Genomic DNA, 18,321 nt, shown 5'->3' on the forward strand with positions numbered 1-18,321 from the left:
TGTAATTTACATCTTAAACAATCCTTTCAAGATCTTTTGAATCTATAGGTATTTATGGACCCTGGAATGACCATGGTTAAAATTAAATAGTGTTTAGCTCATTCATATTTTTACATTGCACATTCACTGGAATGGGGTTCCCACTGGGACATGGGCAGAGGAGAGTGTAACAAAAGCGTAAAGCAGAGTCTCAGCTAGTAATTTTAATATTGTTTTACACCTCTGGTAAGAAAAGTCTAGCACAAACTCACACACATACCACACAAGTTACTACTGAGTCAATCAATCGTCTTTCAAAAAATTAATGAGTAATAATGATTTCACTGCATTCTGCTGCTTTGACTAGATGGCTATTGTAAGAAAAGCACTCAACCTCCTTTCTCACATTACTTATAAACAAAAACTGTTTCCTCCAGTTCATGGGAGAGTTGTGAAATCGAGCGAGCACCTTGCACTGACTTTTAGTGAAAACTAACCTCTTCTACTTGTTCTTAGCTATTTCTTTTTCTGTTTGCAGGCGCGTGAAACCATCTTTTCAACTCTAGTTTCTAACAGACCTGAGATTTGTAAGAGTAAATTATAGTCAAGCATTCTCAATGCAAATCTTGTAACTTTAGAAGACCAAAGAGGCCTTTTTCATCCCAGTGGTCTCAGTGTGTCCTGTAAGGTAGAAGGTAATGGCCCAGGTGAAGGAAGGAAAATTTGTCAATACTGTGCACTGACAATGAACAACTCTTGAAGGGTCATTTGCAGCTACAGTTTTTGTAAGGAGCTAAAGCATCACATTCCCACAAGCAAATCCAGACACATTCCAGTGGGTTTGTGATGTCAGTTTATATTTACAGCCATCACATTTAGCATCTAAGTTAAGAAGGCCAAGTCTGGATTTATCCTTCTAACATCAGTATGTAGCCTGATATCTGAATTAGAAGATTATTATCATCACTGAAATTGAAATCAAAGACCATCATCTCCAAGATCAGTCCCACCCACTTATAGTGTTTCTCTCTCTCTTTTTGTACTTACAATGGTTTTGAGGTTTAGTGACCATCATAACCATGGGCTGTGTTGCTAAAATTAACAGCATTGCATCGATTTGATCCAGTAACAGAATAGCTGAATAGTCTAAGATGAAATATTTTAATCCATGTGTTTTGAAGACATGACATTGTTTATGAAACTGCCAGTGGATGGAAACAAATGTTCTCAAGGTTTTTTTGTCGCAGAAAAGCAATTGTTCTCCTCGTCACGCTCCCTCCAGGGATGCGTGTGTATGAGACTGATCCAGTGATTTCTTATACAACACAGCAGGAGCAGTGATCCATATAACCAATTATTCCTGTACCTTTACTGACATGGTGAATCATGTAAGTTTTTTCTTCAGATGATAATTTCATTGCTCTTTTAGTTTGTGCATTTATTTCTTTATTGTTTCCCTTAGCTGAACCTTTTGTGGCGTGAATTCATTAATGTTAGGTAATGAGGTGGAGATTCAGGCTTATAAAGAGGAATTAACACAGCCTAAATTGCAACTATATTATAGTACCACCATCTGTTTTACTCTTACAGAAAATTTACACATTCTCATTTCAATTAAGTGTGATAGTCAAAATAATTGTAAAATCATTCTCTCTCAGACATTACAATAAATAAAGATAGCATTACTTCTCAGGGACTTAATAACACTTAGTGTAAAACATGTACTTCTATTCAAGTTTTATAACCTTATATTTATCACCTTTTTTGATAAATATTATAGCATAAATAAAATAAATGGAACCGTTTCATTTTGTCAGCTAGGATTAAGGTAATATATTTAACATACAAATGGCCCACATAGTGTTGATTTAAGCAGGACTAAAAACTTACCACTTTTTTTCACTTGTCAGAGTGTTCAAGGCACTGCAAAATTTTTACTCAGGTTTAGACTGAAAACTCAAAACTTCATCTATGTTTAGGAGTCCAAACTGAGATTTACGGCAAAAGAAGAATTTTCCTTTCAACTGCTCCAAAATTATTCAATTTGAGTTTTGTTGGTTACATTTGCTCCAATTTGCTTATATTTTGAATGACATAAAAATTGGGACACTAGACACCTTGTAAAACTGCTGGAAGGAAATGTGATCTTATGATCTTTTAAATGCTTTTCTGTTTATGTACTATTTCAATTTGACAGTTGATTTGGTTTGGGTTTTTTTTAATATATATTTAAAAATAAATCTCCTTTAAAAAAAAATCAAAAACCAGTTCACTAACAAGCCTAACTTGAGGTTCAGAACTGCCCTATCCATCCTTGATGGATAGCTGTTTATTTTCTACCTTAACTTTACAAATAAAACCAGTAAACTTGCACTGCTTCTACCTTCACTTTTAATATGCTGCATTTTATGTTTCTTCCTTGCAATTCTCAGAAGCATTTCCAAGCTCTTTGCTTATTTGGTTTTATAGTTTCCTTGGGCACAGCTTGCTCGTCTGGTCAAAAGTGTGTTTCCAGCATGCCTGCTGATTTCTGCAGCCACTGGATTAGGCCCATATATTATGGGTGTATTTCTTTTTTGCCAGCAATTCCAGAAGATTTACAGGACTGCTTTAAAAGATGTAAGCCTCTCCATTATGGCAATCTATTCCCATATCATACAGTCCTTTTGTTACAGTGGAGATGCAAATGAAAATATCAATAACTTAAAACTAAAATTGTTTGATTTAATCTTTTAAACCAGACTGTATTTTTAATATCACGTACTTTGGAATCTACCAAAAAAAAATAAATAAATAGACATCACTCAAGTCTTGGTCTTTTAATCAGAATATAACTAGCAGTGAGGGGATCAATATTTTATTTATGCCTCTGTGATCATGTTCAGATGCCCTAATGCAGCTGCTGAAATACCAGCATAACAAATTGAATCCTGACCTGTCATGCCAAAATATGAGTGGCATCTCTGAGGACTTAGAGAAGCACAATTAACTGTCTCAAGCACTGAGGAAAATCCCAGAAGGTAAGCCACCACAACAGGAGCTTGAGATGAGCATGATGGCAAAGAAACCCAGACCTAAATGGAGGTGAAGGTTTGAAATTAGCCCACTGGACAAAACCCCACTGTGAAGACTGCAGGAAATGTGCACTCAGCAGCAGTGGGAAGACTCCAGGCCTGGTGAGGCAGATCAAGGCATCCTATCAGGACCAAAATTCCCACCAGGGCAAGCTGTGAGAAAGGGAGCAGCCAGTTACACACCTGCCATCCCAAGCTGTGGGAGCAGCACCTAGACCTCGTGGATTCACAGTACTTGGATTCAATAAAAGTGGTACCTCAGGACACTCAGGGAAACCCACTACAAAGCAGACTAGAGTGAAGAAGGACCACACGGTGATATCTTGTTTTACCTCTCTCTCTCTTCGGTCCTATTTATACCTCTCTACCAACATTTACTCTTAAATAAAATCTCCACTATTGAATTTGGTCTCATTTGCGCCTTTATTTGGGCAGAGGTATTTCTTAATAATCAGATCCTAACTGCATTCCATGAGGCACTGTCCCTGGGGAACATTTTTTTTTCTTGCCTCAGATGTATCAGGGCATTACTTATTCACATTGACAGAGAATTCTGAGACTTCTAAATGAAAAATCTAAACACCTGGTAACCACAGTTGGATGGCCTTGCAAACCCTCATCAGTTGCATTTTGGAGATCTGAAAAAAAAATTCTGCCTCAAACTAACATAACTTCAAATGTGTCTTCTTTTTTAAGCAATCAAAAAACTTTTATTAATTATAATGAGTTTGACATAAAAAATTTGAAGACTTTTACAAGATATATTTGTTGCATAGGTGGGTGATACACAGCCAGACTCACTGAAGAGTATTTCCTACACTTGCTCCAGACTATTTTTCCACAGCACTTCCAACCCTTGGGATGACTAATAATCCACAGATCATCCTGACCTTTCCAGATTATTCTGCATTTCGTCGTGAAATATAAAATCAGTAATCTATCAATAAGACCTGCAGTGATAAACACTGACTACAGTTTTGCTGATTCATGCACTCTCTAGCAGGTTATCCCTCTAGAAATAATTGGAATCTTCTGTTTTTATTGAACTGATGCAATGAGCCTGCATCTTTAGAAGATTTGTACTTGAAGTTCAGGGTCTATGGAATAAAAAACCCAAATCCCCCTTTCTTCAAGACACTGTTTGTAAATAAATAAATTAACAAAGAGCTCTTAATCTTACTTTGAAGACTTTACATCAGGCTCTGGAGAGAAACCAGGCAGTTTTCCAAAGAAATTTTTTACAGTCAGCACACTGAAAGCAGTCTGACAGTAACAAAAGGGGGGAAAGAAATTCAGCTGAATTAAAACTGCTCTAGACAAAAAAGGGAACAAAGACAACAATGATGATTAAGAAAAAAATGTGGATATTGGTCACATTATTCTATTGCTAAAAAGTGCTAATCAGTCACCTCAAAAAAAAAAAAAAAAAAAAAAAGAAATCCCAAAGTAAATGTTATGAGCTATATGCACCTGGGCTGCTGGAAGAGTAGTCAATAAGAACAGTTAACATATACTAGATAGAGACATATACATTGTCACATCAGGAGTTTTACAGATTGTGGCATTGCTGGGGACTACACAGGAGAGGAGGATGGCAGGCAATAGTTTTACCAAAAGGAGTAGTTTTACCAAGGCTGGGGAAAAACTGATTTACCTGGGATCACTGTAATCTTTCAGAGGCAGAAGGAGGGTATGGATGTGTCCTGTGAAATAACACTACTCTGGAGTCCTCATGGAGCTTTTTTGGAGGGCAATTCACTTCTGAAATGTATATTTTTTCTGGTAAATCACACTCCACTTAGATGAAGTTTCCCAAGACTTACCCTCCCAAAGAGAAAATGTTACAGGATTCACACCATAAATGGAAAAAATCACACAATTTATACACGTGCAGATTTTTATTTTTTCTTTTTATAAAGGGAAATTGACTCTGAGTCTTCACACTCCTTGTTATATACTCATTCTTTCTCCTTAGAAGCTCTGCTGTCACATGCAATCACACACAAATTAAGGCTAGAAGATGAAAAAATTAAGGAAATCAGATGCAGAATCTGGTTTTCAGCAGGACAACTTCTATTCCTATTGAACACAGGCAGAATTTTAGCTTTTTTTACCAAAAGCAACTCAGATATGTACTAAAAATCTCTACACATTCACATACACTCTGTTTCCTGCCATATCTATTACCAAGACAGGAAAATAGGTTGACAATCACTATTGCTTTCCTTTTGCCTGTCAGGTGTGCATTTCTCTCTTGTAAAAGCCAAGGAATTATGTACACAGGGATCGTGGGATCAGGCGCTGCAGGGCAGACCTGGCCAAAGAGGAGCCCTGCCCCTGGAGGTACAGAGATTCAGTGATCTAACAGGATATTTCAGTCAGGGTTTATGACAGAGTTCATGCTAGATGTAAGTCCTATCTATGTGCAAATGCTCCCAATTCCTCATGAAATAATCCATGAACATTCACTGGGCTTCTGTGGAAGGAAGAAAATCTCACACCACAACCAGTACTCATAAAAGGAATGGGAGAATTTGTCCTGCTGACATTTGGAAACCTTGTCATTCTTACCTGGTTTCCCTTTCTCCTTAGCTGTTGTTCTTAATTTAATTTATTGCACATAAATTAGTTTATAGGATACATTTTATTTTCTGATCCTCTCTAGTCTTTTTGAGAGGGTGTGGGAGATGGAGGGGAAGTATCCAAACATTTAATTAATGCATCTGTTACTAAGCAAAAAGTTATGAAATACCAAAAGCAGTCACCATTTGCCTAGTTTTGGGTTTATACAATTGATATAATCAGTAAGAGCCTTACTGGTTTCAGTGAGTTTGGGGCAATGCCAAGTCATTTTAAACATCCTGTTTTCCCTTTTTAAAATGTACTAAAATTTAAATTATTTTGTAAACATGATCAACTTTACCTTTCACTAGACAGATATGCTAGTCTTTATCACCTCCTTATATATTACATGGAAGCACCTTTTTTAAAAATCATAGCACTGCCTCTTCAAGAAATCCGTGTGAGCAGAGACACACACTTTTCTTATTTACATCTATAAATTGTAAAAAGTAAAGTTAAATTCAAACATTGAACCACTTGTAACCATATTGTCTTAACCATTTATGGTTTTCTGTGACATAGCAAACTCAGTATCCCAAAATTCTGTAATAGATAAGCAGTCTTATTACCCATGGTTGTTTATTTTCTTCTGTGTTATTTCTGTTATTGTGGCAATTCAAACAGGAAAATAATATCTTTTGATCCTTAAATAACAGGAGCTAGAGAAATGTAGTTATAAAATATGATTCAGTCTTCTTTTACCTGAAGTATTCTTTTCTGATGCTATTCTTTAATCAGCAATCTCTAACTAAAATAATAAACCTGTAGAAAAGAGGGTGATATTTTTTTTCTGAATCCAAAGTTTTCATAACTTCATGTTAAGTCTAATCTTGCTTAACAGCTCTCTTGAAGGCCATTAGGATGGCAGCAACTGAATTCTGTTATTAGAAGGGCTGGCAAATATCAAAAAAGACAGAATATCCACATTTATTTGAGGCATATTTCCAAGAAAAATAAAGCACCCACTACTAGAAAAAAAATGCATGTCAATTAAAAAAAAGGTAAAAGGACTGACCTATACCTAGCAGAAAAAATATTTGGTAATGTGTGCTAGAAGAGATATCTATGTTCCACAGTAGTGGAAAGTGAAGCAATCGGAGAATAAATTCCTACTTGGTGAGGCTTAATAGGGGCAGAGGGGGGCCAAACTGCCTGTACATCATACAGTCCACTCTTTGTTATATGTAAAAGGGACATATACTGGAGCCAGAAGATTTTTTTTAAATGTTTAAAGCAATAAAGTTAGTGTGATTAAATCTTGAAAATATCAGATTCTTATGTAGGCATTATTTTGTTAGAGGGAATAGAAAAGAACCTCTTGTGGTTTTTTTTCATGTATTTGTCTTCAAGGGCAAAAGGAAAATTTGCTATAATGTACAAGAATTTAATTGCCAGAATCACCCCAGAATGTTCCAAGGCATGTCCCCTTTTTCTTTAAGTCAATTTCTAGTAGACAGTTACAGCACCTTTCTCTAAAACAGGGTATGTGTGGCTTTACCAATACAAAAGGCAAAAATTAATTTCAACCTCATCGTGTATGATTGAGCTAAATTGGAATCCTGAATCAAGCACTGAAATTGTTGATCCCTTACCTGAATATCTGTGTGCAATTCCTTTCCTCATCACCCTCCACAAAGCAGCAGCCACGACCCTTCCACATCCAGAAGCAAAAGCAAGTGCTTACACAGCTGCATTCTTTCCAGAAAGCTCTCTCATCAGCCCTTCATTGTGAACCTTATTGCAGGGACTACACATTGGCTAAATTTATGAAAGCTCAGAAAAGAGGGGGAAAATGAAGGTGCCTACACAGTCCAAGGGCACACAAGGGAGTGTGTTGAAATTTAACTCCGCATTTTGGGCCACAGCTATGGAGAAAAAACCCTGCTAGATATTGAGAAGCAGAAGAGGATCCAAAGAAGGAGGATGTTAAGGTCCATTCACACAATCAGCATTAAATGGGGGAGAGGGATAGGGTCCTCCATTCCAGCCCTCAGGCTTTCAGGAGGAAATTTTTGAGCAGCAGGTTCTGATGTCATACAAGAACTGGATAAGTTCTTGCAAGACTGCTTAAATACAAGTACTGAAGATCATTATTATTTGATAGGTAAACTGTAATTTTTTTTAACACTCTATAGTAGTTTTCCATGTCCTTCCAAATTTTGTATGTTTTCTGGGCAGAGTGGATTGAAAAAAAAGAAACACCAGTTTCAGATATTTTTGCAAAGAAATTTCCTTTATGTGCTTGTGGTAGAAAATTAGCAGACTTGATTTATTACCCCAGCTCTGATGTATACTTGCTGCTAGAATTGACTACACAGTGTGTAGTCCCTACAGTGTGGGACTTGGCCACGAGCACCTTTAAGTCATTCTGATGATTTTAGCCACCCTGCAATACTTCATAAGTAATAACAATAAAAATAATAAAAGGATTTGTCACACAGCAAAGTGTATTTGCATACTTGAACAAAGAACAGGTGAGGGATCCTGGGCTGCATTCCTGCAGAACTAGAGCAGCTTCTTTGTCTTCTTTTGGCTGTACACATTGCAGAACTTGCATAGTTCTGTACATGCTGTGTAGCCTTTCTCAATTGATACTGCAGAACCAGAGGGAAGGAAAGTAGCTAATATTGAGATGTGAGTCTACAAATCATTTGTTAAATTTGCTTCTGCTAGCACTGATAAATTAACCAATTAAGAACAATGCTTTTTCCTCCAAAGAAATCTTGTAGTAAAGCAATAGAGAATAGCATGGAGTAATATATATTGAATTCCAAGTCAAAATTGTAGCAAGAAGTATTTTCCCCAGCAAGAGCTGGGGAAAAACTCAACTCCATGAATTTTCTAACAGAAACACTCAAAGGAAATTTCTTTGCAAAAGTATCAAAAAGCAGTGTGTCCTTTTTTCAATCAACTCTGCCCAAAAATGTACAAAACCTGGAAGGATATGAAAAACTACTATAAATGTGTGGTGGGTTTTTTGTAAATGAAAATTTATCTATAAAATAGTCATGTTTTTCTGTACTTACATTTAAGCAGCCTCCCAAGACCAGTTGTATTAATCTTAGTGGCTTAAATAGACTTATAGAGAGAAAAGGGTTTGTGTTGTATTGCCATGGTATTAAGCACTTGGAGAAGGCTGGATATTTCTAGTACAGAGAGTATTAGAGGTGCAGTGTTCAGTGGACCTCAGGCAAGTGGTCCACGAGTCAGGCAAATTGTCCCAAACATCTGGAGATAAATTTTTCCTGCTTTGTAGCTCCTTCTGCCACATGGTCCTGCCCCTGTGCCTGCTCTGGCTGTCACTGAGCTACCTCATGGGCACTAAAGCCATGAAAGTATACCTGCCAAGACAGCAGACTGGGGTTTTTTCAAGTACATGAAATCCTCAAAACAATGTAAATGCTTCCAAAATAAAAGGAACTGCACCATAGCAAGCTGTTTTAAGTGTCTCTTTTAAAGCCTTTACTAAAGAAAACAGGAAAAAATATACATTCTGATGCTTCTTTCTATACAGGGGCATTAGAAATGAGCAAGAAAACATTCAGAAGGGGTTGACTTTGTCACTGCAAGAACACTTAGAGCAATACAAACCTGGATCAATTAGTGAGGACAACAGATCTCTCTGATCTTGGTAAGGTGATACAGGAGACATCTGAACTCTCACATTTCAGAGGATGCTCAGTCCCTACTTGAATTACTGTTGTTTTTTCCAAAGCAGCCAGGGCCCTGAAAGTTTGACTTCATATTCTTAACAAAAAATGTGTTTCACGTAGAAACAGACACAAATAAAGACACAGAGAGTCTTGAAAACAGGGGAACAAAAGGGTTTTTAAGATATGGTAAATTAATTGCTGTGCAATTCCAAGTTTAAAAGCAGTTGCTTAATACAATCCAAGATACAAATCATGGCACAGCCCTAGATGTTAAACAATGCATGTGTGACCATACAGTAATTTCAGCTGTGAATGACAGGCAAAATATTCAGCTTCAGAATATTTAGAGTTTTTGAAAAGTAAATAAAGTATCTCAGGTTCTCACTGAGAATGTGAAACACAAACGTCCTTACTGGAGAAAACTGTCACAACTCAGGTATCCCAACATTGTCACCAAGCAAGGAAATCTTCGAATGGAGAAAGGTAGAAAAAGTAATAAACTTGGACAGACATAGCAGCAAAAGTGTTCAGAAACACTCAGAGCCAGGGAGTTGAACAAAAACATTATTAATGCCATACCATTTATATGCATATAGGCAAATATTAGAGTGTAATTTACCAGTACTTTTAGATAATACTTTAGTAATGCAGTTTTTCAATGCTGTGTTTTATCTGTCTCTGAAAACTGCTAATGCTCATGCATATTAAACTGTTATCTGGTGCAAAATGCTAAAATATTATAGGTTAAAAATATATACTTGTTTCTTTATATGCGCCCTTCGAGCTAATTCTGTCTTCTAGCGAGAGTATCTAAAAGCAGCAAGAATAAGCATTCAAGATAATAGTTTTCTTTATGGATCTTCTTCTCTTAGCAGTGCAGCAGATGAAGTAACAAGGAATCTGCCCAGCAGGTGAATTTCTATTAAAGGCTTTCTGTGTCTTGGCAGCGGCTCACAGCATTGACATTCTTTCACAAAACACTTTGTATCAAGGAATCAGCATTTTTCTAGCGACAAGTCATTTAATAAGATTCCTGACGTGGTCCAAGTACAATGCCTAAACAACAGCGTTGCAGTTAGGATGGTTTAAAAGGTGTGCCAGAATGTAAGTTTATTGCCATCTGTAAAAAAATCTGCAGCACACACAAAGGATGGTGGCCCTCTGGAGAAAACAAGAGGTTATTGTCTTTGCAGCCTCATGATTTTGCTCTGCGCCTCAACCTCTCATGAGGCAGAATGTTTCCTGCACATTCCAGAATCACTCTTCCAAATGGGAGCCTCATGCTTTCCAAGCTAAACAGCTTCAGCCCTGGCTGACACCCGTGCCTGCTTCTAGCCTGCCATTAGTCAGCACACGGTCAGACCTGCCTGTAAAAGCACGATCACATCAAAGCACGGATTCACACCACTGGACACATCCAACACCCTCATGTGAAGAATGCATTTGTTTCACATCTGCCCCAACCTGCTCTTATATTCCTCACTGCTTAGCAAATAAAGCCTCCTGCAACACAAAGTACACTCTGGGCTGATGCTCAACATATTACCTCTGTGGTGAAAAGGCTTCACAGGCTGTCAAATAAATTCTTCTTAGGACACCATCGTAAATTTCCATTAAGCTATAGGAAATAAAATATTTTATAATGTATTTCCAAACACATAGTCATTTGTCCTCTGAGTGCCCCAAGAATGTTTACAAACTGCTGTGCAGGCTGGATAGTAAAGCAGTTCTGGTTAAAAGGTCAGTTTAGGGGTTTAGGGCAATAATGGCCCAGTTTATAGAAGTGAGGAAGCAGAGGCCATAGAAAGGTAAGGGCTCGAAATGAAGCTTAATAGAAACTACAATTTCACTCAGTTGTTCTACAGGAATGAACAACATCACCCACTCCACTTCCCCCTGCTGCCCAGAAGGCCCTTGTTACAGCTGCAGTTTATAAGGTTGATCACTTGAAGGCAGAAAATTTCCCTTTCTAAGGGCAAGTATGCAAACTACGCAGGTAAGTTTGAACAATAAATAAACTGACCTGAATACTTCAGGAAAATTTAAAAAAAAAAAAAAAAAAAAGCATTGCAAAGAGAGGATCTTCAATTCATAAAGGGATGATGAATTTTTTTTATTAAGCGAATAACAGAAATCTGAGACTTTCTGTTCCAGCTCTGTCACAGGCCCTTTTGTGACCCTGACCTGTGGTCTGAATGCATTTCTCTTGAAGTCAACACGAGTTTTATAACTGTCTTTACAAGAATCAGCATGATTTAAGAAATTTCAGCAGCACTTGTTGACCTCATATCCATCATGGAGCAGCACGATGCAGACACTCAGCACTGAGGCTGTGCTCGTGGCATTCAGCTGGTGCAGCCTGGCCCCTTCCCACGCAGACATCCCAGCTGGGGATGAAAAGAGTGTTACCCAGTGCCGTGCTGTGCCCGTGCTAGTAATCTCTCCCTCTCAGCCTATCTACACAAGAGACATCTTGACATTATAACAAAGAGACTAAATGAAAGACAGACACTTGACGACTGGGCCTGGCAGCTGGCCATTCCACAGGAGTCAGTGCAATAAACGATGGTGCAAACTCAAGCATAGTCTAAATCATCATTGCAGTTTATCTCATTTTCTTTCCTGCTATAGGAATCGTCCTTTGTTACTGTGAGTGTGGGAACACCAAAATCACCAATATTTTACGTAACTGACTTAATTTAGATTACAACATATTTGACCTGATTGAACTGAACAGCTTTTTGACCTCAACGCTGTCTGATTTAGATTTATTTTAGAAGGGATACCTTCCAAATAAAAAAAAAATACTCCAAGTTGAAGGAAAATATTTTTAATTTAAGTCTAGTACAGCCTAGAACAAGGGTTTGAAAATCATGTCTCCATGATTTTCACCAAGCTGCCAGCCTTTAATGTTCTCCTGCTGCCACCTAGAAACCCCAAATGCCACCCTCAAATTCCAGGGCCCCCTCAAAATCCCCCCTGTGTCTCCCCAAAAACAAGGCCCCCACCCCCCGACCCCACTGGGACCCCCAAATCCTGCCCTGCAACCCCCTAATTCCCTGGGATTCCCCCCAATATTACATTCCCAAGCTTTTAAATAAATATTGGAATTTATGGTTGAAATGTCTTAGGTGAGTTTTGGGGAGAGTGAAGGGGGTTGGGGGGTCCTGGATGGATTTTGGGGGGGTTCTGAGTAGATTTTGGGAGTTTTGGGGAAAATAAAAAGGCAAAAATCAATAATAGGCAGCAAAATGACCCTGGAATGTGCAGAAAATTTGTGCCAGAACACATACTATGCAGCATAGGGATCTCTGGCTTCAACTAAGATGTCTAGAAAATCTGAAAAATATATTGGCCAATGCATCAAATGCAGCTGAATATTCATTAGACAATATCAATGGGTATTTATCTGCTTAATTTATCCTGCTCAAATGACACTCCTGGCTTCATATACCATTGTATGATAATAAAGACCTGGGTCATGAAAGCTTTACTGGAAACTAAAACATTGAATAAAAATATTTCATGTTTATGAATGCTTTCCAGGATTTCATACTTGCTCCTGCTCCAGAGATAATGCTATTTTCTGTTTTGCAGGCCAAATACTAGGAAGCTTTTTTTCCCAGCTTGTTTTTAATAATACTTTTTGTATGAGAGTTGGGTTCATGACCCTCTTGGCTGGTAGGAAGGGACTGTCCTGTCCACAGTCCTTCCCTTCCCTCTCTGCCAGAGTGATGCGTGTGAGAGCCTGGGAACCAGAGCAGGGACAAGAACTGGGACCCCGTCATCTCTCCATGTTCCTCCTGCCCCTTCCCTTCCCTCCCAAGAGAGCCTGAGACACTGTCTTCTCACCCTTCAGCTGGGAGGGAGGAAAGGGAAGAGCTCCAGCATCAGATAAAGACGCAGAGGACATAAAGCATGGCAAGTGCTGGTTCTAAGGTCTCTCTGACTAATGGGGCTGCCTGGACCTTTTGTGGGAAGGCAGAATGTCCCATTAGAGCAAGGCTGTGACCTGACAGCAGAAGGCAGGCCTTCTCCTTGCCCACATCCTCATGGTGAAATCCCTGCCCTTCATCCCCTCTGAAAACCTGCTCACAGCAACCACAGGCACAGTGGCACTTGAGTCCTGTGAATTACTCAGCTGCTCTCCATGACAGACATGTCCTTGATGGCTGACAGAAAATATGACAAGAAATGGCTTTTTGAGTTAGGAATTCTTCGCGATCCCCCTCCCGTACAGCAGCAAGCGCCGCAGACAGGGAGCCATTTGTAGCTGTCACAATGTGTCCTGCCATTATTGCAACATTAAACTTGAATTATGGAGCTGCAAAAAGGTAGTGAGTTTTTGAAAGCATGAGGATAATCTCACCCTGCCATACATTTACACACTTCCCAAGACTCCAGGTAAACACTGAAATGTAACTTGGTTGTTTGTTTCACAGTCCTCAATTGCTTTGTGCCAAATAGCAAGGCTACTAGGAAATCTTGTCTGAGAAATTTTCAAAAGCTTTCTGAAAAAACACTGCTTCCCAATTGTAGACGGTATATCTAAAAATGTAGCAAGAGTCTCTGCAAAATGAGGACTTAAAATAAATCTATATTCTTTCAGGAAGCTTAGTAGAAAAAAAGTCTTTTTCTATCCCAGGAAAAAACATCTTTTAAAGAGGGCTTTGTTGGTTTGATTTGGTTTGGTTAGGTTGGGGTTTTTTCCCCTACTTTTTACATTATTTTCTTGAGGAATCTGGAAATAATATTTTCAACAAAAAATAATTTTAATTTATGGACTTGATACTGTGATTTGGGATATCTTGTATTTCATGAACACATTTTGCTTTCATCAGATACAGACATTTGTCATTATAGAACACTTATCATTTAATAAAAAAATAATTTCAAGGAAAAATTTGGTTCTGACTGTTTCTAAGCTTAAATTCCCCTCTGGAATTTTGTCTGCCATTTGAAAAGAGTTACCGTACTTCTACTTATATACAGCCACAAGAATTTCTAATAAGAAGTGCTTACTAAGAATTCAGTAAAAAGACATTCTCTAGGTAGAAAATCTATCACAACTTACATTAAAGTATTGTAGCCTGACTTTACAATATATCTATCAAAATTTTTCAAGAGAAACTGACAGCTTGAGAGAATGGAAGTCATCTGGGTAGGCAATGGATTAGTGATGGCAGATAATTGATCTGGCTAAGCAATGGATTATAGATAATGATATTCACAATATTCAAAAATAATCCACAACAAAATAAAACACTGATATTTTAATGATAGGTAGTTAACACCCAGATCAAAGCTAATCAAATTTATTTTTACAAATTAATTATCTGAAAACTTTAGCAGTAAATCATCTGTAGATAGGCTGTGATATTTTTGTAGTGTTTAATGACTACATTTTAGCCAGGGGTTTATTCACAAACTGGTGAACAAGAGCTCATTATTTATGATTGCCCCTGTGAATCACACAGGACAATTTCTGTTCCAGAACTGGGTGACCAGCACTCTGGGATTATGCAAATCATATTAAAGTAGGAAAATTGGTTTCCTCTTTTTTTTACAAACTATGTTCAGTGAACATTACAGCACCAAAATAGAAAAAAGCTTTTAAAAGACTATTCTGAGAGGACAATTTTGTACAAATATTTCTGTAACAAGTTACTTAATTTTCCTGATACTCCTGTTTTCATATATATTCATAAATAAAATCTCACACCCCAAAGTTGTGCAGGCACACAAATAAGATGCCAGAGGGAAATAAGCTTTTTTGACAAGAATATTTACAAACATTATTTGGCAACAGTTACACCCAGCTGAGCCTTACACACATGAGCTACCACACACACACACCAAGGAAGTGCATCAAAACCATTTTAGAGGCAATTACAGCAGGAAGAAGGAGTGAAGAGAAAGGTGTGTATTATATACATACAGGGGAAAAAAAACGAAAGAAAAAAACACTGCAAAACCACTTCAAAATGACTTTCATATTCTCTGGAAAGAAAATCCTCTCTCCAGACTGCAAGTTCAACATTTCGAAGTTCCAAGGTGGTGGAAACTTAGGCCTGCAGGGAAATTCCTGGCACAGTCTTCCCATGGCAGGGAATTGTTTTTCTGACAAGAAGCAAGAAGTGATGAAAGATGTTCTTAGGCCCTGAATTAGTTTTGGTTTCCTCACTACAGTCAGATACTGAAATTAAAATAAAATGCTACCAAGGTCCAAGAAAAAGGAAGATGCAAAGATTTTCTGTAATAAAACTAGATATAGGAATTACATTTCTGTTTAACTCTTGTTTATCATATGATTTTATATGCTTAAACTCGCATCTACTTGTGCAAACCCGTGGAATCATAGAATCATAAGGGCTAGAAAAGATCTTTAAAATCATGAAGTCTACCATTAACCTGGCACTTTCAATTCCACCTCTAAGCAATGCGTCTTAGCACCACCATAGTACTAACATGTAAAAAATACACTCTCTAGACAGCTGAAGAAAACCTCTAAGTCTCAAGATCTTTGCAGAAGTTGTAGCTCTGTGTCAAAAATCCTTGTCTGCAAACCCTCCTCTCCAAACTATTCACACTTTATCTGAACCTATGTGAAAAGACAGCAAGAGGTTAACTAGGATTCCAGCAATATACAGATGACTTCAAGGAAAATCTCCTTTAAATCAGTAACTAACATGATCTCCCAGCACTCATGACTGCACAAAGCTAGCAGCTGTTAGGTCCATGGAGAAGACAGGAGAGAATGGAAGTCCACGAGGAACTTCCTTCCTTTATGACTCTAGGATCACTGTGTCATCACAGGGTAATGGAAAAATTCAGGCTGCAAGGGACTGCAGGGGGTCTCTAACCCAGGTGAAAGCTGGGTCACTGATCTCCACAGACCATGAACCAGCTCACAGCTGGTTCCACTTTGAGACTCTTATGTACTACTGTCCCTAAGAAATTGCCTGGGAGATTGTACCTCATCCTATCAGTCTGTGACCCTATCAGTCTGACCATGGTGAGCCATGACTTTGTGGACACCTGAACAGGTCAGATGCATCTGAGGATTTCAGTGAGTGCCAAAAGCAATACTCTACTTCCTTCAAAACTCCCCACAGGTCTGTCACCCTGCATTCTCTTTGTTTAAGGCAGAGGACAGACACTAGCTACCCCAGAGCCTTCCTTCTTCTCCATGCCTAGGGTTTTGTATAAAGGCAGTTCTGTACTGCAGTGCTGAGACTATTTATAAATGAAGGGATGTAGCACAGTTAGGTGCCAGTTCTGCACCTAGATTAGAAGAATTATTTTCTTCTGACACAAAACCAAGGCACTACCCCTCACGGAATTCTTTATGCAAGTAATCATATCCAGCCACGTATGCTTAAGCAAAGCATAGGACAAAGGAAGTGAAAGCAAAATGAAACCACAAAACCGTACACTGATCATCCTGCGTCACTTGCTGACAGAAGAATAAATAAGAAACTGGAAAATGTCATTAGTTCAGCTTGCAATATTGAAGAGGAGTTCATATAGAAAAAGAGCATGGGAGCATGCATAACACCACACCATCATTTTTACGTTTTATTTGAAGAACAAAATCATACCTGACAATTTACACTTGGCCTGTTGTCACTCTTTTTCTGCATCCTCAATGTCTTCTGAATTATGGACTGTATTTCTCAACAGAAAATTGGTTTTATCTTTCTTCCTTTGAAATCCTGTCACTGCTTTAAAACTGAGAATTACTGGAAAATATCAGCACGCTCACTTAGAAAAAGCTGATGGTCTTCCATCTCAGGTGAGAGCACCAAATAAGGCATTCGTGGATTTCAAATAACATTAACAATTATGCTTTTGTTTTCTGGTTATGTACAGTTTCTGCTGCTTCCTCTACTCCCTGTAAGAAACTGGTATTTTTCTCTAGTGAACCAAATATTGTCTGGCTGTCTCTGATATTTTTATCCTTTTTGGAGAGATTTTCCCACCTGATAAACACTTCACTTAAAATTGAAGGGGGAGTTTATAGATAGCATCTGCAGTATGTAAGCCCCAAAAATGCAGTGTGGAAATCGGGAGCAGGAAGACAGAAGCACAAGCATAAAAAGGGTGGGGGTTTTTTCTGTTTTCTGTAAATATATAACAACTCTTTTAGGGCACCCCAACCACTGCCAGAGGACCCCACAGACCTCATCTACAAAGGATCTCTGTCTTACATTTCTTCTGTAGGGGGCAAATGATCTGTCAGGTTATCCATACTCTCAATTTCTAAACAGAGTTGATTGGGTTCATATAACAGAAAAATACCACTAACTTGCGGTGCTAGCTTATGATTTAGGACAAGGGGAATGATTTTTTTCTCCATTGCAAACTTGACTGTACGATCTTCAGTAAGTTGCCTCACCTTCCTGTGCTACCATTTCTCATCTGTAAAGTCAGGACAATAGCATTTTCCAGGTATACTGTGAGGAAAAATACATTAAAGACTGGGAGATTGCCCCGGTAGTACAGCAGTTGGAACATAAAGGAGCCAAAATAGAGTTTTGCTATTGAAGGTTGTCATTAAAATACTGAGTAGTGCTCCTTATTAGAGCTGGCTGGAACACTTCCCATCAAATACATACCGATTTCATCATTTGGCTTTCATCAGAGCCAAAAGCTTTTTTAAAAATCTCAGTTTTGACAATGTTTTTGAAGGAAAGGTTTCTTTGATGAGTGCTGGACACCTCAGTTATTTCCAGAGACAGGGGTCATGCTTTTCAAAGCATCTAAGAGGTTTATCTTTGACCCTATGAAGAAGAAAAGGTTGAAACCTAAAAGGCTACTATGCTACACAATCACCATTGTCCAGCCGGTCCTGCCACTCCTGACTCAGAACACAATGGGGAGAAGAACTCCTGTGCAAAGCAAAGAGAGTGCCTCTTCCAAAAAGGCCATGGAAATGAAACTGTTGGGCAGGGTTTTCAGCAACTGCCAGCTAATCCATTCAGAGTCAGCCA

Source organism: Zonotrichia leucophrys, chromosome 3, assembly GCF_028769735.1.
Source record: "Zonotrichia leucophrys gambelii isolate GWCS_2022_RI chromosome 3, RI_Zleu_2.0, whole genome shotgun sequence".
In the NCBI taxonomy this organism is placed as follows: domain Eukaryota; kingdom Metazoa; phylum Chordata; class Aves; order Passeriformes; family Passerellidae; genus Zonotrichia; species Zonotrichia leucophrys.